The sequence below is a fragment of the Schistocerca serialis genome, chromosome 1 (genome assembly GCF_023864345.2).
Source record: "Schistocerca serialis cubense isolate TAMUIC-IGC-003099 chromosome 1, iqSchSeri2.2, whole genome shotgun sequence".
Classification (NCBI taxonomy): Eukaryota; Metazoa; Arthropoda; class Insecta; order Orthoptera; family Acrididae; genus Schistocerca; species Schistocerca serialis.
The window spans coordinates 7585912-7611962 of record NC_064638.1 but is presented as its reverse complement, the minus strand read 5'-3'; positions in this window follow the sequence as shown (position 1 = coordinate 7611962).

Genomic DNA, 26051 nt, shown 5'->3' with positions numbered 1-26051 from the left:
TCCTGTAAGTCTAGATTGTCGAATCCGACGCAAAACTGATAGTTAATTGTAACGTCAGGGCCTCCTAATGACGATGGAACACTCAAATTGCGTCGAGATTTAATACATCGTCCTCCAGCCTACTTTTCTCCAAGGGGATATTGCATCCTCGGGCACCTTATGGTGCGTCTCCTGTGAGTCGAGATTTTCGAATCCGACGCGAAACTGACAGTTAATTGTAACGCTCAGGGCCTCTTAATGACGATGGAACACTCAAATTGCGTCCAGATTCAATACATCGTCCTCCAGCCGATTTGTCTCCAAAGTGGTATTGCTGCCTCGGGCACCATATGGTCCGTCTCCTTTGCGTCTAGATTTTCGAATCCGACGCGAAACTGATAGTTAATTGTAACGTTCAGGGTCTCCTAATGACGATGGAACACCCAAATTGCGTCGAGATTCAATACATCGTCCTCCAGCCGATTTGTCTCCAAGGGGGTATTGCTGATTCGGGCAACATATGGTCCGTCTCCTGTGCGTGTAGATTTTCGAATCCGATGCGAAACTGATAGATAATTGTAACGATCAGGGCCTTCAAATGACGATGGAACACTCATAATGCGTCGAGGTTCAGTACGTCGTCATTCAGCCGACTTGCCTCCAAGGGTCTAGTGCTGCCTCGGGCACCTTATGGTCGTCCTCCTGTGAGTCTAGATTATCGATTCCGACGCAAAACTGATAGTTAATTGTAACCATCAGGGCCTCGTAATGACGATGGAACTCTCAAATTGCGACGAGATTCAATACATCGTCCTCCAGCCGACTTGTCTCCAAGGGGATAATTCTCCCTCGGGCACCATAGGGTCCGTCTCCTGTGAGTCTAGATTTTCGAATCCGACGCGAAACTGAAAGTTAATTGTAACGTTCAGGGCCTCCTAATAAAGATGGAACACTCAAATTGCGTCGAGATTCAATACATCGTACTCTAACCGACTTGTCTCCAAGGGTCTATTGCTGCCTCGGGCACCTTATGGTCGTTCTCCTGTAAGTCTAGATTGCCGAATCCGACGCAAAACTGATAGTTCATTGTAACGTCAGGGCCTCCTAATGACGATGGAACACTCTAATTGCGTCGAGATTCAATACATCGTCCTCCAGCCTACTTGTCTCCAAGGGGATATTGCTTCCTCGAGCACCTTATGGTCCTTCCCCTGTGAGTCTAGATTTTCGAATCCGACGCGAAACTGATAGTTAATTGTAACGTTCAGGCGCACCTAATGACGATGGAACACTCAAATTGCGTCGAGATTCGTTACATCGACCTTCAGCCGACCTGTCTCCAAGGGTCCATTGCTGCCTCGGGCACCTTATGGTCGTTCTCCTGTAACTCTAGATTGTCGAATCCGACGCAAAACTGATAGTTAATTGTAAAGTTCAGGGCCTCCTAGTGACAATGGACGACTCAAATTGCGTCGATATTCAATACATCGTACTCAAACCGACTTGTCTCCAAGGGTCTATTGATGCCTCGGGCACCTTATGGTCGTTCTCCGGTAAGTCTAGATTGTCGAATCCGACGCAAAACTGATAGTTAATTGTAACGTCAGGGCCTCCTAATGACGATGGAACACTCAAATTGCGTCGAGATTTAATACATCGTCCTCCAGCCTACTTTTCTCCAAGGGGATATTGCATCCTCGGGCACCTTATGGTGCGTCTCCTGTGAGTCGAGATTTTCGAATCCGACGCGAAACTGACAGTTAATTGTAACGCTCAGGGCCTCTTAATGACGATGGAACACTCAAATTGCGTCCAGATTCAATACATCGTCCTCCAGCCGATTTGTCTCCAAAGTGGTATTGCTGCCTCGGGCACCATATGGTCCGTCTCCTTTGCGTCTAGATTTTCGAATCCGACGCGAAACTGATAGTTAATTGTAACGTTCAGGGTCTCCTAATGACGATGGAACACTCAAATTGCGTCGAGATTCAATACATCGTCCTCCAGCCCATTTGTCTCCAAGGGGGTATTGCTGATTCGGGCAACATATGGTCCGTCTCCTGTGCGTGTAGATTTTCGAATCCGATGCGAAACTGATAGATAATTGTAACGATCAGGGCCTTCAAATGACGATGGAACACTCATAATGCGTCGAGGTTCAGTACGTCGTCATTCAGCCGACTTGCCTCCAAGGGTCTAGAGCTGCCTCGGGCACCTTATGGTCGTCCTCCTGTGAGTCTAGATTATCGATTCCGACGCAAAACTGATAGTTAATTGTAACCATCAGGGCCTCGTAATGACGATGGAACTCTCAAATTGCGACGAGATTCAATACATCGTCCTCCAGCCGACTTGTCTCCAAGGGGATAATTCTCCCTCGGGCACCATAGGGTCCGTCTCCTGTGAGTCTAGATTTTCGAATCCGACGCGAAACTGAAAGTTAATTGTAACGTTCAGGGCCTCCTAATAAAGATGGAACACTCAAATTGCGTCGAGATTCAATACATCGTACTCTACCCGACTTGTCTCCAAGGGTCTATTGCTGCTCAGGCACCTTATGGTCGTTCTCCTGTAAGTCTAGATTGTCGAATCCGACGCAAAACTGATAGTTCATTGTAACGTCAGGGCCTCCTAATGACGACGGAACACTCTAATTGCGTCGAGATTCAATACATCGTCCTCCAGCCTACTTGTCTCAAAGGGGATATTTCTTCCTCGAGCACCTTATGGTCCTTCCCCTGTGAGTCTAGATTTTCGAATCCGACGCGAAACTGATAGTTAATTGTAACGTTCAGGCGCACCTAATGACGATGGAACACTCAAATTGCGTCGAGATTCGTTACATCGACCTTCAGCCGACCTGTCTCCAAGGGTCTATTGCTGCCTCGGGCACCTTATGGTCGTTCTCCTGTAAGTCTAGATTGTCGAATCCGACGCAAAACTGATAGTTAATTGTAAAGTTCAGGGCCTCCTAGTGACAATGGACGACTCAAATTGCGTCGATATTCAATACATCGTACTCAAACCGACTTGTCTCCAAGGGTCTATTGCTGCCTCGGGCACCTTATGGTCGTTTTCCTGTAAGTCTAGATTGTCGAATCCGACGCAAAACTGATAGTTAATTGTAACGTCAGGGCCTCCTAATGACGATGGAACACTCTAATTGCGTCGAGATTTAATACATCGTCCTCCAGCCTACTTGTCTCCAAGGGGATATTGCTTCCTCGGGCACCTTATGGTCCGTCTCCTGTGAGTCTAGATTTTCGAATCCGACGCGAAACTGATAATTAATTGTAACGTTCAGGGCCTCCTAATGACGTTGGAACACTCATATTGCGTCGAAATTCAGTAGATCGTCCTTCAGCCGACTTGTCTCCAAGGGTCTATTGCTGCCTCGGGCACCTTATGGTCGTTCTGCTGTGAGTGTAGTTTTTTGAATGCGACGCAAAACTGATAGTTAATTTTAAAGTTCAGGGCCTCCTAATGACAATGGAACACTCAAATTGCGTCGATATTCAATACATCGTACTCTAACCGACTTGTCTCCAAGGGTCTATTGCTGCCTCGGGCACCTTATGGTCGTTCTCCTGTGAGTCTAGATTTTCGAATCCGTCTCAAAACTGATAGTTAATAGTAACGTTCAGGGCCTCCTAATTACGATGGAGCACTCTAATTGCGTCGAGATTCAATTCATCGACCTCCAGCCGATTTGTATCCAAGGGGGTATTGCTGCCTCGGGCACCATATTGTCCGTCTCCTGTGCGTCTAGATTTTCCAATCCGACGCTAAACTGATAGACAATTGTAACGATCCGGGCCTCCTAATGACGATGGAACACTCATATTGCGTCTAGATTCAGTACTTCGTTCTTCAGCCGACTTGTCTCCAAGGGTCTATTGCTGTCTCGGGCGCCTTATGGTCGTTCTCCTGTGAGTCTAGATTTTCGGATCCGACGCAAAACTTATAGTTAATTGTAACGCTCAGGGCCTACAATTGACGATGGAACAATCGAATTGCGTCGAGATTCGTTACATCGACCTTCAGCCGACCTGTCTCCAAGGGTCTATTGCTGCCTCGGGCACCTTATGGTCGTTCTCCTGTGAGTCTAGATTTTCGAATCCGACGCAAAACTGATAGTTAATTGTAACAATCAGAGCCTCCTAATGACGATGGAACTCTCAAATTGCGACGACATTCATTACATCGTCCTCCAGCCGACTAGTCTCCAAGGGGATATTGCTGCCTCGGGCACCGTATTGTCCGTCTCCTGTGACTCTAGATTTTCGAATCCGACGCAAAACTGATAGTTAATTGTAACGTTCAGGGCTTCCTAAAGTCGATGGAACACTCAAATTGCGTCGACATTCAATACATCGTCCTCCAGCTGACTTGCCTCCAAGGGTATATTGCTGCCTCGGGCACCTTATGGTCGTTCTCCTGTAAGTCTAGATTGTCGAATCCGACGCAAAAGTGATAGTTAATTGTAACTTCAGGGCCTCCTAATGACGATGGAACACTCAAATTGCGTCGAGATTCAATACATCGTCCTCCAGCCTTCTTGTCTCCAAGGGGATATTACTGCTTCGGCCACCTTATTGTCTGTCTCCTGTGATTCTAGATTTTCGTATCGGACGCGAAACTGATAGTTAATTGTAACGTTCAGGGCCCCCTAATGACGATGGAACGCTCAAATTGCGTCGAGATTCAATACATTGTCCTCCAGCCGATTTGTCTCCAATGGGGAATTGCTGCCTCGGGAACCATATGGTCCGTCTCTTGTACGTCTAGATTTTCGAATCCGACGCGAAACTGATAGATAATTGTATCCTTCTGGGCCTCCTAATGACGATGGAGCACACATATTGCGTCGAGATTCAGTACATCGTCATTCAGCCGACTTGTCTCCAAGGGTCTAATGCTGCCTCGGGCACCTTATGGTCGTTCTCCTGTGAGTCTATATTTTCGAATCCGACGCGAAACTGGTAGTTAATTGTAACATCAGGGCCTCGTAATGACGATGGAACACTCTAATTGCGTCGAGATTCAATACATCGTCCTCCAGCCTACTTGTCTCCAAGGGGATATTGCTTCCTCGAGCACCTTATGGTCCTTCCCCTGTGAGTCTAGATTTTCGAATCCGACGCGATACTGATAGTTAATTGTAACGTTCAGGCCCACCTAATGACGATGGAACACTCAAATTGCGTCGAGATTCGTTACATCGACCTTCAGCCGACCTGTCTCCAAGGGTCTATTGCTGCCTCGGGCACCTTATGGTCGTTCTCCTGTAAGTCTAGATTGTCGAATCCGACGCAAAACTGATAGTTAATTGTAAAGTTCAGGGTCTCCTAATGACAATGGAACACTCAAATTGCGTCGATATTCAATACATCGTACTCCAACCGACTTGTCTCCAAGGCTCTATTGCTGCCTCGGGCACCTTATGGTCGTTCTCCTGTAAGTCTAGATTGTCGAATCCGACGCAAAACTGATAGTTAATTGTAACGTCAGGGCCTCCTACTGACGATGCAACACTCGAATTGCGTCGAGATTCAATACATCGTCCTCCAGCCTACTTGTCTCCAAGGGGATATTGCTTCCTCGAGCACCTTATAGTCCTTCCCCTGTGAGTCTAGATTTTCGAATCTGACGCGAAACTGATAGTTAATTGTAACGTTCAGGCCCACCTAATGACGATGGAACACTCAAATTGCGTCGAGATTCGTTACATCGACCTTCAGCCGACCTGTCTCCAAGAGTCTATTGCTGCCTCGGGCACCTTATGGTCGTTCTCCTGTAAGTCTAGATTGTCGAATCCGACGCAAAACTGATAGTTAATTGTAAAGTTCAGGGCCTAATAATGACAATGGTACACTCAAATTGCGTCGATATTCAATACATCGTACTCCAACCGACTTGTCTCCAAGGGTCTATTGCTGCCTCGGGCACCTTATGGTCGTTCTCCTGTAAGTCTAGATTGTCGAATCCGACGCAAAACTGATAGTTAATTATAACGTCAGGGCCTCCTAATGACGATGGAACTCTCAAATTGCGACGAGATTCAATCCATCGTCCTCCAGCCGACTTGTCTCCAAGGGGATAATTCTCCCTCGGGCACCATATGGTCCGTCTCCTGTGAGTCTAGATTTTCGAATCCGACGCGAAACTGATAGTTAATTGTAACGTCAGGGCCTCCTAATAAAGATGGAACACTCAAATTGCGTCGAGATTCAATACATCGTACTCTAACCGACTTGTCTCCAAGGGTCTATTGCTGCCTCGGGCACCTTATGGTCGTTCTCCTGTAAGTCTAGATTGTCGAATCCGACGCAAAACTGATAGTTAATTGTAACGTCAGGGCCTCCTAATGACGATGGAACACTCTAATTGCGTCGAGATTCAATACATCGTCCTCCAGCCTACTTGTCTCCAAGGGGATATTGCTTCCTCGAGCACCTTATGGTCCTTCCCCTGTGAGTCTAGATTTTCGAATCCGATGCGAAACTGATAGTTAATTGTAACGTTCAGGATCACCTAATGACAATGGAACACTCAAATTGCGTCTAGATTCAGTACATCGTCATTCAGCTGACTTGTCTCCAAGGGTCTATTGCTGTCTCGGACACCTTATGGTCGTTCTCCTGTGAGTCTAGATTTTCGTATCCGACGCAAAACTGATAGTTAATTGTAACGCTCAGGGCCTACAATTGACGATGGAACAATCGAATTGCGTCGAGATTCGTTACATCGAACTTCAGCCGACCTGTCTCCAAGGGTCTATAGCTGCCTCGGGCACCTTATGGTCGTTCTCCTGTGAGTCTAGATTTTCGAATCCGACGCAAAACTGATAGTTAATTGAAACGTTCAGGGCCTCCTAATGACGATGGAACACTCAAATTGCGTCGATATTCAATACATCGTCCTCCAGCCGACTTGCCTCCAAGAGTTTATTGCTGCCTCAGGCACCTTATGGTCGTTCTCCAGTAAGTCTAGATTGTCGAATCCGAACCAAAACTGATAGTTAATTGTATCGTCAGGACCTCCTAATGACGATGGAACACTCAAATTGCGTCGAGATTCAATACAACGTCCTCCAGTCTACTTGTCTCCAAGGGGATATTGCTGCCTCGGGCACCTTATGGTCCGTCTCCTGTGAGTCTAGATTTTCAAATCCGACGCGAAACTGACTGTTAATTGTAACGCTCAGGGCCTCTTAATGCCGATGGAACACTCAAATTGCGTCGAGATTCAATACATCGTCCTCCAGCCGAATTGTCTCCAAGGGGGTATTGCTGCCTCGGGCACCATATGGTCCGTCTCCTGTGCGTCTAGATTTTCGAATCCGACGCGAAACTAATAGTTAATTGTAACGTTCAGGGCCTCCTAATGACGATGGAACACTCAAATTGCGTCGAGATTCAATACATCGTCCTCCAGTCGATTTGTCTCCAAGGGGGTATTGCTGCTTTGGGCAACATATGGTCCGTCTCCTGTGCGTCGAGATTTTCGAATCCGATGCGAAACTGATAGATAATTGCACGTTCAGGGCCTCCTAATGACGATGGAACACTCAAATTGCGTCGAGATTCAGTACATCGTCCTTCAGCCGACTTGTCTCCAAGAGTCTATTGCTATCTCGTGCACCTTATGGTCGTTCTCCTGTGAGTCTAGATTTTCGATTCCGACGCAAAACTGGTAGTTAATTGTAATGTTCAGGGCCTCCTACTGACGATGGAACAATCGAATTGCGTGGAGATTCGTTACATCGACCTTCAGCCGACCAGTCTCCGAGGGTCACTTGCTGCCTCGGGCACCTAATGGTCGTTCTCCTGTGAATCTAGATTTTCGAATCCGACGCAAAACTGATAGTTAATTGTAACAATCAGGGCCTCCTAATGACGATGGAACTCTCAAATTGCGTCGAGATTCAATACATCGTCCTCCAGCCTACTAGTCACCAAGGGGATATTGCTGCCTCGGGCACCGTATTGTCCGTCTCCTGTGACTTTAGATTTTTGAATCCGACGCAAAACTGATAGTTAATTGTAACGTTCAGGGCCCCCTAAAGACGATGGAACACTCAAATTGCGTTGATATTCAATACATCGTCCTCCAGCCGATTTGTCTCCAAGGGGGTATTGCTGCCTCGGCACCTAATGGTCCGTCTCCTGTACGTCTAGAATTTCGAATCCGACGCGAAACTGATAGATAATTGTAACCTTCAGGGCCTCCTAATGACGATGGAGCACTCATATTGCGTCGAGATTCAGTACATCGTCATTTAGCCGACTTGTCTCATAGGGTGTATTGCTGCCTCGGGCACCGTGTGGTCCGACTATTGCGAGTGTAGAATTTTGACTCCGGCGCAAAACTGATAGTTAATTGTAAAGTTCAGGGCCTCCTAATGACGATGGAACACACAAATTGCGTCAAGATTCAATACATCGTCCTCCAGCCGAATTGTATCCAAGGGGGTATTGCTGCCTCGGGCACCAAATGGTCCGTCTCCTGTGAGTCTAGATTTTCGAATCCGATGCGAAACTGACACTTAATTGTAACGCTCAGGGCCTCTTATTGACGATGGAACACTCAAATTGTGTCGAGATTCAATACATTGTCCTCCAGCTGATTTGCGTCCAAGGGGGTATTGCTGCCTCGGGCAGCATATGGTCCGTCTCCTGTGCGTCTAGATTTTCGAATCCGACGCGAAACTGACAGTAAATTGTAACGTTCAGGGCCTCCTAATGACGATGGAACACTCAAATTGTGTCGAGATTCAATACATCGTCCTCCAGCCGATTTGTCACCAAGGGACTATTGCTGCCTCGGGCTCCTTATGGTCGTTCTCCTGTGAGTCTAGATTTTCGAATCCGACGCAAAACGGATAGTTAATTGTAACGTTCAGGGCCTCCTAATAACGATGGAACACTCAAATTGCGTCGTGATTCGTTACATCGACCTTCAGGCGACCTGTCTCCAAGGGTCTATTGCTGCCTCGGGCACCTTATGGTCATTCTCCTGTAAGTCTAGATTTTCGAATCCGATGCGAAACTGATAGATAATTGTAACGTCAGGGCCTCCTAATGACGAACGAACATTCAAATTGCGTCGAGATTTAATACATCGTCCTCCAGCCTACTTTTCTCCAAGGGGATATTGCTTCCTCGGGCACCTTATGGTGCGTCTCCTGTGAGTCTAGATTTTCGAATCCGACGCTAAACTGATAGTTAATTGTAACGTCCAGGGCCTCCTATTGACGTTGGAACTCTCAAATTGCGTCGAGATTCAATACATCGTCATCCAGCCGATTTGTCTCCAAGGGGGTATTGCTGCTTTGGGCAACATATGGTCCGTCTCCTGTGCGTCTAGATTTTCGAATCCGATGCGAAACTGATAGATAATTGCAACGTTCAGGGCCTCCTAATGACGATGGAACACTCAAATTGCGTCGAGATTCAGTACATCGTCCTTCAGCCGACTTGTCTCCAAGGGTCTATTGCTGTCTCGTGCACCTTATGGACGTTCTCCTGTGAGTCTAGATTTTCGATTCCGACGCAAAACTGATAGTTAATTGTAATGTTCAGGGCCTCCTATTGACGATGGAACAATCGAATTGCGTGGAGATTCGTTACATCGACCTTCAGCCGACCTGTCTCCAAGGGTCACTTGCTGCCTCGGGCACCTTATGGTCGTTCTCCTGTGAATCTAGATTTTCGAATCCGACGCAAAACTGATAGTTAATTTTAACAATCAGGGCCTCCTAATGACGATGGAACTCTGAAATTGCGTCGAGATTCAATACATCGTCCTCCAGCCGACTAGTGTCCAAGGGGATATTGCTGCCTCGGGCACCGTATTGTCCGTCTCCTGTGACTTTAGATTTTTGAATCCGACGCAAAACTGATAGTTAATTGTAACGTTCAGGGCCCCCTAAAGACGATGGAACACTCAAATTGCGTTGATATTCAATACATCGCCCTCCAGCCGATTTGTCTCCAAGGGGGTATTGCTGCCTCGGCACCTAATGGTCCGTCTCCTGTACGTCTAGATTTTCGAATCCGACGCGAAACTGATAGATAATTGTAACCTTCAGGGCCTCCTAATGACGATGGAGCACTCACATTGCGTCGAGATTCAGTACATCGTCATTCAGCCGACTTGTCTCATGGGGTGTATTGCTGCCTCGGGCACCGTATGGTCCGACTATTGCGAGTGTAGAATTTTGAATCCGGCGCAAAACTGATAGTTAATTGTAAAGTTCAGGGCCTCCTAATGACGATGGAACACACAAATTGCGTCGAGATTCAATACATCGTCCTCCAGCCGAATTGTATCCAAGGGGGTTTTGCTGCCTCGGGCACCAAATGGTCCGTCTCCTGTGAGTCTAGATTTTCGAATCCGACGCGAAACTGATAGTTAATTGCAACGTTCAGGGCCTCCTAATGACGATGGAACACTCAAATTGGGTCGAGATTCAATACATCGTGCTCCAGCCGATATGTCACCAAGGGACTATTGCTGCCTCGGGCACCTTATGGTCGTTCTCCTGTGAGTCTAGATTTTCGAATCCGACGCAAAACGGATAGTTAATTGTAACGTTCAGTGCCTCCTAATGACGATGGAACACTCAAATTGCGTCGTGATTCGTTACATCGACCTTCAGGCGACCTGTATCCAAGGGTCTATTGCTGCCTCGGGCACCTTATGGTCATTCTCCTGTAAGTCTAGATTGTCGAATCCAACGCAAAACTGATAGTTAATTGTAACGTCAGGGCCTCCTAATGACGATGGAACACTCAAATTGCGTCGAGATTTAATACATCGTCCTCCAGCCTACTTTTCTCCAAGGGGATATTGCATCCTCGGGCACCTTATGGTGCGTCTCCTGTGAGTCGAGATTTTCGAATCCGACGCGAAACTGACAGTTAATTGTAACGCTCAGGGCCTCTTAATGACGATGGAACACTCAAATTGCGTCCAGATTCAATACATCGTCCTCCAGCCGATTTGTCTCCAAAGTGATATTGCTGCCTCGGGCACCATATGGTCCGTCTCCTGTGCGTCTAGATTTTCGAATCTGACGCGAAACTGATAGTTAATTGTAACGTTCAGGGCCTCCTAATGACGATGGAACACTCATAATGCGTCGAGGTTCAGTACATCGTCCTTCAGCCGACTTGTCTCCAAGAGTCTATTGCTGTCTCGTGCACCTTATGGACGTTCTCCTGTGAGTCTAGATTTTCGATTCCGACGCAAAACTGATAGTTAATTGTAATGTTCAGGGCCTCCTATTGACGATGGAACAATCGAATTGCGTGGAGATTCGTTACATCGACCTTCAGCCGACCTGTCTCCAAGGGTCACTTGCTGCCTCGGGCACCTTATGGTCGTTCTCCTGTGAATCTAGATTTTCGAATCCGACGCAAAACTGATAGTTAATTTTAACAATCAGGGCCTCCTAATGACGATGGAACTCTGAAATTGCGTCGAGATTCAATACATCGTCCTCCAGCCGACTAGTGTCCAAGGGGATATTGCTGCCTCGGGCACCGTATTGTCCGTCTCCTGTGACTTTAGATTTTTGAATCCGACGCAAAACTGATAGTTAATTGTAACGTTCAGGGCCCCCTAAAGACGATGGAACACTCAAATTGCGTTGATATTCAATACATCGCCCTCCAGCCGATTTGTCTCCAAGGGGGTATTGCTGCCTCGGCACCTAATGGTCCGTCTCCTGTACGTCTAGATTTTCGAATCCGACGCGAAACTGATAGATAATTGTAACCTTCAGGGCCTCCTAATGACGATGGAGCACTCATATTGCGTCGAGATTCAGTACATCGTCATTCAGTCGACTTGTCTCCAAGGGTCTAGTGCTGCCTCGGGCACCTTATGGTCGTTCTCCTGTGAGTCTAGATTATCGATTCCGACGCAAAACTGATATTTAATTGTAACAATCAGGGCCTCGTAATGACGATGGAACTCTCAAATTGCGACGAGATTCAATACATCGTCCTCCAGCCGACTTGTCTCCAAGGGGATAATTCTCCCTCGGGCACCATAGGGTCCGTCTCCTGTGAGTCTAGATTTTCGAATCCGACGCGAAACTGATACTTAATTGTAACGTTCAGGGCCTCCTAATAAAGATGGAACACTCAAATTGCGTCGAGATTCAATACATCGTACTCTAACCGACTTGTCTCCAAGGGTCTATTGCTGCCTCGGGCACCTTATGGTCGTTCTCCTGTAAGTCTAGATTGTCGAATCCGACGCAAAACTAATAGTTCATTGTAACGTCAGGGCCTCCTAATGACGGTGGAACACTCTAATTGCGTCGAGATTCAATACATCGTCCTCCAGCCTACTTGTCTCCAAGGGGATATTGCTTCCTCGAGCACCTTACGGTCCTTCCCCTGTTATAAAATAAATAAAATAAAATAAAATAAAATAAAATATTAATTATTTTTATCTGTCTGATTGGCTCTTCTATGAGTCGTCAGGTTTGATTATTCGGTATCAGACGCTTGACAATGGCTTTTTCGTAAATGTAATGTTATTCGTAGTTGACCGTGAAATAAGACTCAAATAATCGGACTTCGTATTTACATCGTTTCCAAAGACTGCTGCGGTAGGTGCGGACTCAAATCTAAATCTCAATATTAGAATAATTTGCCAGCCATGTCAATACGTCGTACAGAGGTGACTGTCTACTAAACATAAAAATTACACAGTTAGTTAAATCAGATATATTCAATGAATAAGCCTACAGTTCATAATCCTACTTACTTTTATAAATATAAATTCTTTACAGAATCGAGTGCCTAGTATGGTTGCAACTCGCAGTAATTTTCTATATCATGAAATATGGCGGTGTGCCAGACAATAAACTAGAATACGTGCTTCTCGCACCACTTCAACCAGGGCTCCTTCTTTCTTAAACAAACATACGACTAACGAAAATGTACTTTTGTTTTATCAGCGACACAGCGCTGCAGTTGTGTGCCATAGGCTTTATTTATTTGTCACTGATTATTTATTTAATTAATATCTCGCGTTTCCGAGGAAACTCACGCTCGGCATGCAAATGTGCCTTTATATTGCCCCCTGAATTGCGAGGCGAAAGGACACACCTGCAGGCGAGCAATTCACCTAAAGGCACAAGAAAATCTAAGTTATCTACAACTATTTACATGACTTACATTATACTGTATATTATACACAAAATTTGAATGACGCGCGTGCGCCGAAAAAGTTCTTATGTTGGCAAAACAGAGTGCGCGCATGCGCAGAAGCGTCTGTGTAACTACGGCACTGCCGTTATTTCGTAAATTTAGATCACGCGGCACAGTATTGCAGTTCATATTGTTCGTGTGCGCGCGCATTTCTTAGTCGTTGCACAAAGAAAATATTCCACCAAGATTACATATGAAGACTACATTCTATGACAGGTAACTTAGTTTTAAAATTACAATATTTGTTATAATACAATACAACTTTAGATTGTTGAATGTTCTTAGTTACATAGCATTGCAATGAAATGCTTCAAAGAAAAATGTCCGTATTTTTCAGGTGCGTTGACCTATACACATGGTGTCGTTATCACAGTTCATATTCATCTGCTGCACAATAATTTTTTACAGGTTAGTATCGTCGTGGTAAAGTTTTTTTGATCACAGTAACATCGTTGTATAACAACGTGATTGATACATAAGCATGTCCATTTCCTATTTCCATTATAGTCGTTGTGATGCAGTTCGTTGTGACAAAAAGCATTGTTTATTACAGATCAGACGTGACCCGTCGAGTAATTAGTCCATATGCAGTTCGTTTTCGATATTCCGTGGAAGCTTGGTTGCAGAACCTCGGACGGCACATAGCTGGCGTCGATCCTTGGACAGTCCAGGTAAGCGTGTCCGTCACATTTCGAGAACATTTCATTCCCTGAAGTTCCAACCAAAATTCTTCCACCCGTCGTGTTGTTTTCTGGACAGGCACTTTGTGTCCATTTAATCCAGTTAACATCTTGAAGTTGGGTACTGTAGTAATGTCGCTAGACGATGCACGAATTATGCACTTCACATATTCAGTTTTTTTTTTTTTAAATATAGCTCACCTAAATGTTCGTGGTTACTCATCGAAGAAATCGTTCATCGCGTTAACAAAGGTACGATGCATCATGAATGTCATTAACAGTTTCTTTCACATAGGTTTCTGCGTAGTTGCAGACTTAGTAATGTACGTTAATGTCCGTGAATAGTGGTTCACTACGCAATTTTTTTTTTTTTTTAAAAAAAGTTTTTCACATTTTGGCACTCGTTATCGTTCAAATTTTCACACAGTAACAGTTACATTATACATCAGTTTAAAAAAAAACATAAGTAATAATACATACACACGTCACATATTTTCTTAGCATAAACATAATACAGTTGCACATAAACATGTTTACATCATCATTACATAGCTATAGGTTATTACATTGTGTCATATTTGATTACATGAATTGCAGATATTTACATCCTCTTTAGCGGTTTTGCTGGGATATTATCGATGTTTTTTGTGATGTCATCTGAAATTAAGATAGGTTAGACACAACATTCATTACATCAGTAGGCAAGACCAGGCGTTTTCACTACTCAATAAATATTCAAAATAGTAAGAGAGAGAAAATGTTCGATTCCTCGCGTTTTGTGCGTGTGTGTAGTGTGTCTGTGTGGCCTTGACTACTGGTAGATGCTTTTCTTGCTGAGAGATGTGCGTCTCATCTATTTCTCGAAGTAAAAGATCGCTTCACAGATGACGTCTGTCGGTTCGTCAGGTGTCATAGCAAGTCAGTGGTACCTACAGTCACAAATGTTCCGTGAAAAATTTATATATCATTCACTGCTACGTAATCATAAATTTTACTTTAATATTCAGTCTTCTCGGTGGAACCGCGGCGTTGAAAGAAAAGTTCTTCTGTCTTCAACTGCGACTCTGGAACGCTGAAATGAAAATTTCTATACTACTTATTATCTGTGTTGTAGCAACAGAGTTTTTCGAGTTGCTTAGCAATATTTTGATGGGTATGACTTTTACATTATTCAGCATGAAATGCTCTAAGATCTCGGTGTGCGTATAGCCCAATAATTTTGTTAGTTCTACGATGTTGTAACAGATACGCACCAGGGTGCGGTATGTTAACAATTATATAAGGTCCTTCATATAGCAGACGCCACTTAGCGTTGCGTCGTTTGAGTGCAACAGATTTATGATGAGTACGAAGTAGTACAAGCATTCCTACCTCGAATTTTTGTTTTCTTTTTATTATGTTTCTGTGATGTTTGTTTCGTATCTGTGCGTGATGTGTCAGCGTAGTCAATACTTCTTTTATTTTCTGTTCAGGTGTGATTTCCTTGTCTGACAACTTAGGTAATGGTTCTATCCACTGATCGTTCTGTTTGCAATTGAACATGATCTCGTTAGGTGTGTAATTTGTATCGTAAATATTTACGTTATTGTGTACGTCTTCGAAAAGACTTAGGTAGGACACCCAATTAGTATGTTTTGATGAAATATAGGTCCTCATGAATCGATTTAATTCTCGGAAAAGTCTCTCAGTCGCGTTACATTGTGGACTAAACCTCGAAATAAATATACTTTTAATGTTATTGTCCTTCAAGAAATTTCTCCATTTGTACCCAGAGTAGTATGCTGCATTATCTGACAGAATTGCTTTAGGTTTTCCCACGTGCGTCAGGTAATCACTTGAGAATCTTCGTATTATAGCATTTGCAGTGGCGGATTTTAAAGCATAAAGTTTTACGTGTTTAGAAAATATATCGTAAAAAGCTAAGATATATTTGACGCCTCCAGAGCTTGCTGGATGCGGTCCACTAATGTCAGTACACAGAATTTCCAGGGGTCTACCAGGTAAAATAGAATGTAAATCTGTTTTTGTGGATAAATTCTGAGGTTTTGATTTTTGACATATGACACATGTTTTTAGTTCCCTGTAAATTTTTCTTCTCATATTGCTAAAATAACAGTATGTACTGAGCTTTGCCAAACACTTTTTCGTCCCATAATGACCCCAAACTAAGTGTGTGTGCCAAATTAGATTACGTTCAGACTCTTTGGGAATGCATACACACCAGTTAGTAGCATTTGGATGTCGGCGGTAAAATAACACATCATTGTGTAACTTGTAATACTGAGTCAAAGGATGGTTGTGTTTTTCTACCAGTAATGTTATTATCTTATACCAGTGAGGATCAGATTTTTGTAATTCAGCCATGTTTCTGCACATATCAATATAATATTGGTGATACTGCTTGTCTTGCATTAAGAGAATCCTGTAGTCATTTATATTTTCTAAGTCACTGTTGGTATCATTCATACCTTGTGGAAGTCTAGACAAAGTGTCTGCAATGGTGTTGTCCTTACCTCTTATGTACTTAATTTCAAAAGAGTAGTTCTGAAGTGTAACTGCCCATCGTGATAGTCTAGGATGTACAAGTTTACAAGTTAACAAAAATGTCAGGGCCTGGTGATCGGTGTAAATTACCGTATGTTTTCCAAATAAATAATAATTGAATTTCTTGAATGCCCATACTATGGAAAGTGTTTCTAACTCAGTAGTGGAGTATGTACGCTCACATTCAGTTAGAGTGCGACTCGCAAACCCAATAATTCTTATCTGTTCCTCCTCTTTATTCTTTACAACTTGAAATAAGCAACAGCCCAAGCCAGTACGTGAAGCGTCACAAGTCATACAAAAATCTAAATTGAAATCTGGATGGCTCAAAATGTTAGCATTCACTAAAGCATGTTTAATTGTATTAAAGTCATTCTGGCACTGTTCCGACCAGATCCAAACTTGATTCCTTCTGAGTAGATTTAGCAGATGTTTACTGTTCAAAAGTGGTTGTGGCAAAAAACGTCTGAAAAATGAACATAGCCCAAGGAATGATTTTAACTGCTTTTTAGTTCGAGGGCTAGGAAAGTTTCTGATAGCATCTAATTTACTGGGATCCGGACGTATGCCCTGTGAATTAATGATATGTCCTAAATACTTTATCTCACTGCAACCAAATTTTGATTTTCTTAGGTTGGCTGTGACTCCAGCTTGTGCAAATTTTTCTAAAATTCTTTGAAGTGTGTCAACGTGTTCATTCCAGGATTGTGTAGCTATCAGTATATCATCTATATAGTGTGTGACTGTCTCAACTAAATCGTCGCCAAGCACGGTATCCAGGGCTGTAATGAATACCCCAGAGCTGACATTCAGTCCGAAGGGTAGAACACAAAACTGATAGGTTCGCCCCCCGAACATAAATGCAGTATATTTCCGAGAATCAGGAGTGATACCCACCTGCCAAAACGAATTAGCGAGATCTATTGTGGAAAAATATTTTGCATCTAGAAATTTCTGTAATTGCTCTTCTAAATTTTCAGGTTTTGTGTGAACCGGTAAAATTATTTCATTAATAGCTCGTGCGTCTAACACTAACCTAATGCCTCCATTTGATTTTTTGACAACAAGTAGAGGACTACAATAAGGTGAGGTGGATGGTTCAATGACCTTCCAGTCTAACATTTGTTTTAATTCTTGCCACACAGCAGGTCGTTGAGATAACGGTACGTTATATGTCTTATGGTAGAAGATCTTGTGAGGCTTAACTTCAATCTTGTACACATACGTGTTGATAACACCTAATCGTTTGGTAAAAACTTGTAAATATTTGGATAACACTTCCTGTAGTTTTATACGTTCATGTACACTGAGAGCTGTAGCTTCACTTATCTTATGATCAAGCAATGTTTTCAAGTCCATTAGCTCTCTGTCAGATGAGTGTGTTTGCATGTCTTGAATGTCTTTGTCAAGTACTAACTGTACCTTGTACCCTGTACAGTGTTTGTCATGCTTTAGAGTTCTCCTGTCCAAATCAATAATAATTACACTGCCTTTATCATTTAAAATACATTTACCTTTGGAGAAGTCTATAATGCAGTCCTTCTCGCTCATAATATCTATTCCTAATATGCAATTTGTCACAAGGTTTTGTACAACCAGGAATGGCCATTGTACGGTTCCATTACCTATTTTAACGTTTACAAAAACTTGCTTCGTAACCCTACATGACTTATTACCTAGTGCAGTAGTTATTTTACAGTTTTGGGCAGGAAACTCAGGCACAGGTTCCAATTCACACATCTTTTTATAAAAATTAAAAGATAAAACGCTCACAGCTGCACCTGTATCTAGGATAATAGTAGTTGGAATCCCACCTACTACACCAGTAGTGGATGCTAAAACAATTTCATTTGTGTTTAAACGACATTGTGTACTGTCTTGTAAATGTTCATCTGATATATTGTTATTGTGGTTGTATCTTATAAATAAAACAGGTAGTTTTTGTTTAGAATTACTCGGCATATCATTATTCTGTTGTTCAAGTGTGGTGTCAAATAACTGATTAACATTGAAGCCGCCCCCCAAGGATTCTTCAGCCACGACCTGGGGCAAAGTAGTGACTGTTTCTAGTTTGTTGGATTATCATTTGTACTAGGTACTGACACAGATTGAGGTTGTGCATCAGGTGTCATTTCTATTATATTCACATTCGGATATTGCCTATTATGATCTCCAAACTTTTGCGGTTGTTGTTGCTGTTGCGCATTATAACTTACCTGTCGGTCGTAAGGTATGCTCCAATTTTGACCTGGTGGCTGCTGTGGTAAAGCAGAGTTTGAATGAAAGTACTGATCGTTACGAGTCCAACCTTGATGCTGTCTTGGCTCGTAGTTATTATTATTTCTATTTCTGTTTGTGTTTTTGTTATTACCTTTGTATCCGTTGTTACCGTTGCAGTTATTACCGCGGTGCCTTTTGTATGGATTGCCGCATGAAATGTTATTACTGTTGTAACTATTGTTCGTATTGGAATACGCGTGTTGATTTTGATTTCCGTACTGAGACGGCATGTGAGTTTGCTGTTTTTGTTGTACCGCGTATCCAACTGTGGGCGCGCCAGAATTGTGTTGGCAAGCCTGCATGTTTTGCATACCACTAGTGTAAACATTGTGGCTGCTGTTTTGCCGCGCGAAGCGCTGATCTTCAAGTAACATGTCAACCGAATCTAAAGCTGTTAAAAAATAATCTGAATCGTCATCCGGGATATGTAGAAGTTTTTCCTTAATGTTGAAAGGCAATTTGGCCTTCAACGCTCGGAGTATATCACGTGTTGCGACTGGTTCGTCTAAAAAATGTCCCATGTTCAAGTGTTTTTCAAAATATCTGCGTAAGTTACCATTTTTACTGTTAAAAGTTTCAGGTTCTAAAATTTGTCTCCTGAGTCGCTCCTGGACGGATTGCGACCAGAATTTGTTCAGAAAGGCACGCTCAAACTCACTGTACGTGGTACATACGTCAGCTTGACTGTATGCCCAGACAGCTGCATCGCCTTGGATGTAACCGACAATATATGAAATCTTTTTCCGGTCACTCCAAGTGCGTGGAAATGCGTTACTAAAAGATTTAAGAAAAATCACCGGATGAATGGTTCGTTTCTCTGGGATAAAAGCCTGAAATTGCCTGTGTTTTATTAAGCTTTCTTCTTCCTTTGCATTATGATATGGATTTGTTCCACTGTAATTACTGCAATGCTCAGCTGGCGAGTAATTACGATAATGTTGCTGTGGTTTACCATGATAATAGCTTGTGTTTGTGGTTGCACGTCGTGGTATGTGTTGTAGTCGTGGTGTGTTTTGTTCTTGTGTGTTTGTGGTGTGCGGTATGTGTGCGTCATACTCGAATGTATATTGGTTTCTGAACTGTACATTTTGACTGATATTTTCGTTACATTCAGACTGTGGTTGATCGGTGAATTGTCTCATGGGTGCAGTGACGGATTGTACTGCGTCACTAATCAGCTGTTTGTTATTAGTGATGTATTCCGCTACGGAGTCGTGCACAATTGTTGGTAAATTTTCACGTATGCATCTATCAAAATGTTTGTCTTTGTTCTCTACCCAATCATGAAATTCTTTATTAATATTTTGAAAATGAGCTGTGGCATCAGATTGTAAGATGTCAGTCAGGTGTTGTTCAACATCGTCAAATTTATTCTGCACGTCAGTAATTCGTTTTTCAAGGTTGTCGTGTACTGAAGGATATGTTTGAATTTGTTCAGTAAGAGCTTCACACGTGACATTAAGGGTTTTTAATTGTTTCTGTAAAAGTGCTACGTCATTTGTAGTCTTTTCTTGTCTCGTATTAAGCTTGGAAAATTTCGTACTGAGTTCAGTCATCTGTTCGGTCAGTGTGGCGTCTATAAGTTCCACACGTTTACACAAAGTGTCATTACATGCCTTGATTGCTATGAGATCAGATTTAATTTCGTCATTTTGTGTCTTTAACTGTTCATTTTGTGTCTTTAAGGTTGCCATGTTTTCCGCGTTCTGCATCCTTAAGGTTGCCATATTTTCTGCGTTTTGTTTCATTAGCATTTGTAACATGTTGGCAATGTTTACTGTTTGCAAGGTCTCTGCCCCCGCCGCGTCACCAGACGTGACGTCATGCATTAACATGGGCTCTGACTGAGACTTTGAAATTTTTGTGGTGGACGGCCTATTGTCAAAATTTCCGTTGACACTTGCGTCAATATTTGATGTATCGTCACTACCGGTTGCTGTCGTAAAGTCATTTTCTAACATTTGTCTCTCGTCCGAGTCGGATTGCGTCTGAATAGTACGTCTTTGCTGTTCCATTTTTGCGTATTGTTTTCTAGTTATTACCATGCCACACGTGCTATATATTTCAAGAAATTAATGTTTGACACTGGTTTTAAAATAAAATGCAGTTGAGCATGAATCGGTCGTAGCAACAATGGCTGTCTGTTAATTTAAAAATATAAACTGAATTTGAGATTATTGGTAATGGCTGCTGGCCATGTTACATGATATCGTACAGAAGTCGGCCATATTGTACACTCGTGTATTGGTATTGTTGCATACGTTATTGTTTAAGGAAAAATACTGAGAATGGAATTTATCACTGAAACTGTTATGCGGAAAAGAAACACTACAGAATTTTACTGAAAAGCTAATACACTGAATTATACGTCTGGTCAAGCCTGCTAATGCAAAGATGCTGCGTCTTACCTTATTTTGCTGGAAGCTTCTTTGCGTCTTCCCGCAAAATTTTATAATTGGCAAATATCTTCTGATTTTTTTTTATTTCTCATATAGTCAAGTCCAGGACCAGAAGGTTGATTTTTCACATGAAACAAAGAGAACAATGTAACAAATGACAAAATAACAAGTCCGACACGCAGTCGCCAATATAAAATAAATAAAATAAAATAAAATATTAATTATTTTTATCTGTCTGATTGGCTCTCCTATGAGTCGTCAGGTTTGATTATTCGGTATCAGACGCTTGACAATGGCTTTTTCGTAAATGTAATGTTATTCGTAGTTGACCGTGAAATAAGACTCAAATAATCGGACTTCGTATTTACATCGTTTCCAAAGACTGCTGCGGTAGGTGCGGACTCAAATCTAAATCTCAATATTAGAATAATTTGCCAGCCATGTCAATACGTCGTACAGAGGTGACTGTCTACTAAACATAAAAATTACACATTTAGTTAAATCAGATATATTCAATGAATAAGCCTACAGTTCATAATCCTACTTACTTTTATAAATATAAATTCTTTACAGAATCGAGTGCCTAGTATGGTTGCAACTCGCAGTAATTTTCTATATCATGAAATATGGCGGTGTGCCAGACAATAAACTAGAATACGTGCTTCTCGCACCACTTCAACCAGGGCTCCTTCTTTCTTAAACAAACATACGACTAACGAAAATGTACTTTTGTTTTATCAGCGACACAGCGCTGCAGTTGTGTGCCATGGGCTTTATTTATTTGTCACTGATTATTTATTTAATTAATATCTCGCGTTTCCGAGGAAACTCACGCTCGGCATGCAAATGTGCCTTTATACTGTGAGTCTAGATTTTCGAATCAGACGCGAAACTGATAGTTAATTGTAACGTTCAGGCCCACCTAATGACGATGGAACACTCAAATTGCGTCGAGATTCGTTACATCGACCTTCAGCCGACCTGTCTCCAAGGGTCTATTGCTGCCTCGGGCACCTTATGGTCGTTCTCCTGTGAGTCTAGATTTTCGAATCCGACGCAAAACTGATAGTTAATTGTAACAATCAGAGCCTCCTAATGACGATGGAACTCTCAAATTGCGACGATATTCAATACATCGTCCTCCAGCCGACTAGTCTCCAAGGGGATATTGCTGCCTCGGGCACCGTATTGTCCGTCCCCTGTGACTCTATTGCTGCCTCGGGCACCTTATGGTCGTTCTCCTGTGAGTCTAGATTTTCGAATCCGACGCCAAACTGATAGTTTTTTGTAACAATCAGAGCCTCCTAATGACGATGGAACTCTCAAATTGCGTCGACATTCAATACATCGTCTTCCAGCCGACTAGTTTCCAAGGGGATATTGCTGCCTCGGGCACCGTATTGCCCGTCTCCTGTGACTCTAGATTTTTGAATCCGACGAAAACTGATAGTTAATTGTAACGTTTAGGGCTTCCTAATGACGATGGAACACTCAAATTGCGTCGAGATTCAATACATCGTCCTCCAGCCGACCTGTCTCCAAGGGGGTAATGCTGCCGCTGGCACCTTAGGGTCCGTCTCCTGTGAGTCTAGATTTTCAAATCCGACGCGAAACTGATAGTTAAAAGTAACGTTCAGGGCCTCCTAATGACGATGGAACACTCAAATTGCGTCGAGATTCAATACATCGTCCTCCAGCCGACTAGTCTCCAAAGGCATATTGCTGCCTCGGGCACCGTATGGTCCGACTCCTGCGAGTGTAGATTTTTGAATCCGGCGCAAAACTGATAGTTAATTGTAAAGTTCAGGGCCTCCTAATGACGATGGAACACTCAAATTGCGTCGAGATTCAATACATCGTCCTCCAGCCGAATTGTATCCAAGGGGGTATTGCTGCCTCGGGCACCAAATGGTCGGTCTCCTGTGAGTCGAGATTTTCGAATCCGACGCGAAACTGATAGTTAATTGTAACGTTCAGGGCCTCCTAATGACGATGGAACAATCAAATTGCGGTGATATTCAATACATCGTCCTCCAGCCGACTTGTCTCCAAGGGTCTATTGCTGCCTCAGGCACCTTATGGTCGTTCTCCTGTAAGTCTAGATTGTCGAATCCGAAGCCAAACTGATAGTTAATTGTAACGTCAGGACCTCCTAATGACGATGGAACACTCAACTTGCGTCGAGATTCAATGCAACGTCCTCCAGCCTACTTGTCTCCGAGGAGATATTGCTGCCTCGGCCACCTTATGGTCCGTCTCCTGTGAGTCTAGATTTTCAAATCCGACGCGAAACTGATAGTTAATTGTAACGTTCAGGGCCACTTAATGCCGATGGAACTCTCAAATTGCGTCGAGCTTCAATACATCGTCCTCCAGCCGATTTGACTCCAAGGGTGTATTGCTGCCTCGGGCACCATATGGTCCGTCTCCTGTGCGTCTAGATTTTCGAAACCGACGCGAAACTGATAGTTAATTGTAACGTTCAGGGCCTCCTAATGACGATGGAACACTCAAATTGCGTCGAGATTCAATACATCGTCCTCCAGCCGATTTGTCTCCAAGGGTCTATTACTGCCTCGGGCACCTTATGGTCGTTCTCCTGTGAGTCTAAATTTTCGAACCCTACAAAAACTGATGGTTAATTGTAACGTTCAGGGCCTCCTAATGACGATGGAACACTCTAATTGCATCGAGATTCAATACATCGTCCTCCAGCCGATTAGTATCCAAGCGGGTATTGCTCTCTCGGGCACCATATGGTCCGTTTCCTGTGAGTCTAGATTTTCGAATCCGACGCGAAACTGATAGTTAATTGGAAAGTTCAGGGTCTCCTAATGACGATGGAACACTTAAATTGCGTCGAGATTCAATACATCGTCCTTCAGCCGACTTGTCTCCAAGGGTCTGTTGCTGCCTCAGGCACCTTAAGGTCGTTATCCTGTGAGTCTAGATTTTCGAATCCGACGCAAATCTGATAGTTAATTGCAACAATCAGGGACTCCTAATGACGATGGAACTCTCAAATTGCGTCGAGATTCAATACAGTGTCCTCCAGCTATCTTGTCTCCAAATGGATAATGCTGCCTCGGGCATCATAGGGTCCGTCTCATGTGAGTCTGGATTTTCGAATCCGCCGCGAAACTGATAGTTAATTGTAACGTTCAGGGCCTCCTAATGACGAAGGAAACACTTATATTGCGTCGAGATTCAATACAACGTCCTTCAGCTGACTTGTCTACAAGGGTCTATTGCTGCCTCGGGCACCTCATGGTCCTTCTCCTGTGAGTCGAGATTTTCGAATCCGACGCAAAACTGATAATTAATTGAAACGTTAAGGGCCTCCTAATGACGATGGAACGCACAAATTGCCTCGATATTCAATACATCGTCCTCCAACCTACTTGCCTCCAAGGGTCTATTGCTGCCTCGGGCACCATATCGTCGTTCTCCTGTAAGACTAGATTGTCGAATCCGACGCAAAACTGATAGTTAATTGTAACGTTCAGGGCCTCCTAATGACGATGGAACACTCAAATTGCGTCGAGATTCAATACATCGGCCACCAGCAGACTTGTCTCCATGGGTCTATTGCTGCCTCCGGCACCTTATGATCGTTCTCCTGTGAGTCTAGATTTTCGAATCCGACGGATAACTGATAGTTAATTGTAACGTATAGCGCCTCCTAATGACGATGGAACACTCAAATTGTGTCGAGATTCAATACATCGTCCTCCAGCCGACTTGTCTACAACGGGATATTGCTGCCTCGGGCACTACATAGTCCTTCCCTGTGAGTCTAGATTTTTGAATCAGACGCGAAACTGATAGTTAATTGTAACGTTCAGGGCCTCCTAATGACGATGGAACACTCAAATTGCGTCGGCATTCGTTACATCGACCTTCAGTCGACCTGTCTCCAAGGGTCTATTGCTGCCTCGGGCGCCTTATGGTCGTTCTCCTGTGAGTCTAGATTTTCGAATCCGACGCAAAACTGATAGTTAATTGTAACAATCAGGGCCCCCTAATGACGATGGAACTCTCAAATTGCGTCGAGATTGTATTGAATGTCCTCCAGCCGACTTGTCTACAACGGGATATTGCTGCCTCGGGCACTATATTGTCCTTCCCTGTGAGTCTAGATTTTCGAATCAGACGCGAAACTGATAGTTAATTGTAACGTTCAGGGCCTCGTAATGACGATGGAACACTCAAATTGCGTCGAGATTCAATACATCACATTCAGCCGACTTGGCTACAAGTAAATATTGCTGCCTCGGGAACCATATGGTCCGTCTCCTGTGAGTCTCAATTTTCGAATCCGACGCGAAACTGAATGTTAATTGTAACGTTCAGGGCCACCTAATGACGATGGAACACTCGAATTGCGTCGAGATTCAATACATCGTCCTCCAGCCGACTTGTCTCCAAGGGTCTATTGGTGCCTCGGGCAATTTATGGTCGTTCTCCCGTAAGTCTAGATTGTCGAATCCGACGCAAAACTGATAGATACTTGTAACGTTCAGGGCCTCCTAATGAAGATGGAACACTAAAATTGCGTCGAGATTCAATACATCGGCCACCTGCCGACTTGTTTCATAGGGTTTATTGCTGCCTGTGGCTACTTCTCCTGTGAGTCTAGATTTTCGAATCCGACGCAAAACTGATAGTAAATTGTAAAGTGCAGGGCATCCTAATGACGATGGAACACTCAAATTGCGTCGAGATTCAATATATCGTCCTCCAGCCGACTTGTCTCCATGGGGATATTGCTGCCTCGGGCACCTTATGGTCCTTCTCCTGTGAGTCTATATTTTCGAATCCGACGCAAGACTGATAATTAATTGTAACGTTCAGGGCCTCCTAATGACGATGGAACACTCAAATTGTATCGATATTCAATACATCGTCCTCCAGCCGACTTGTCTCCAAGGGTCTAT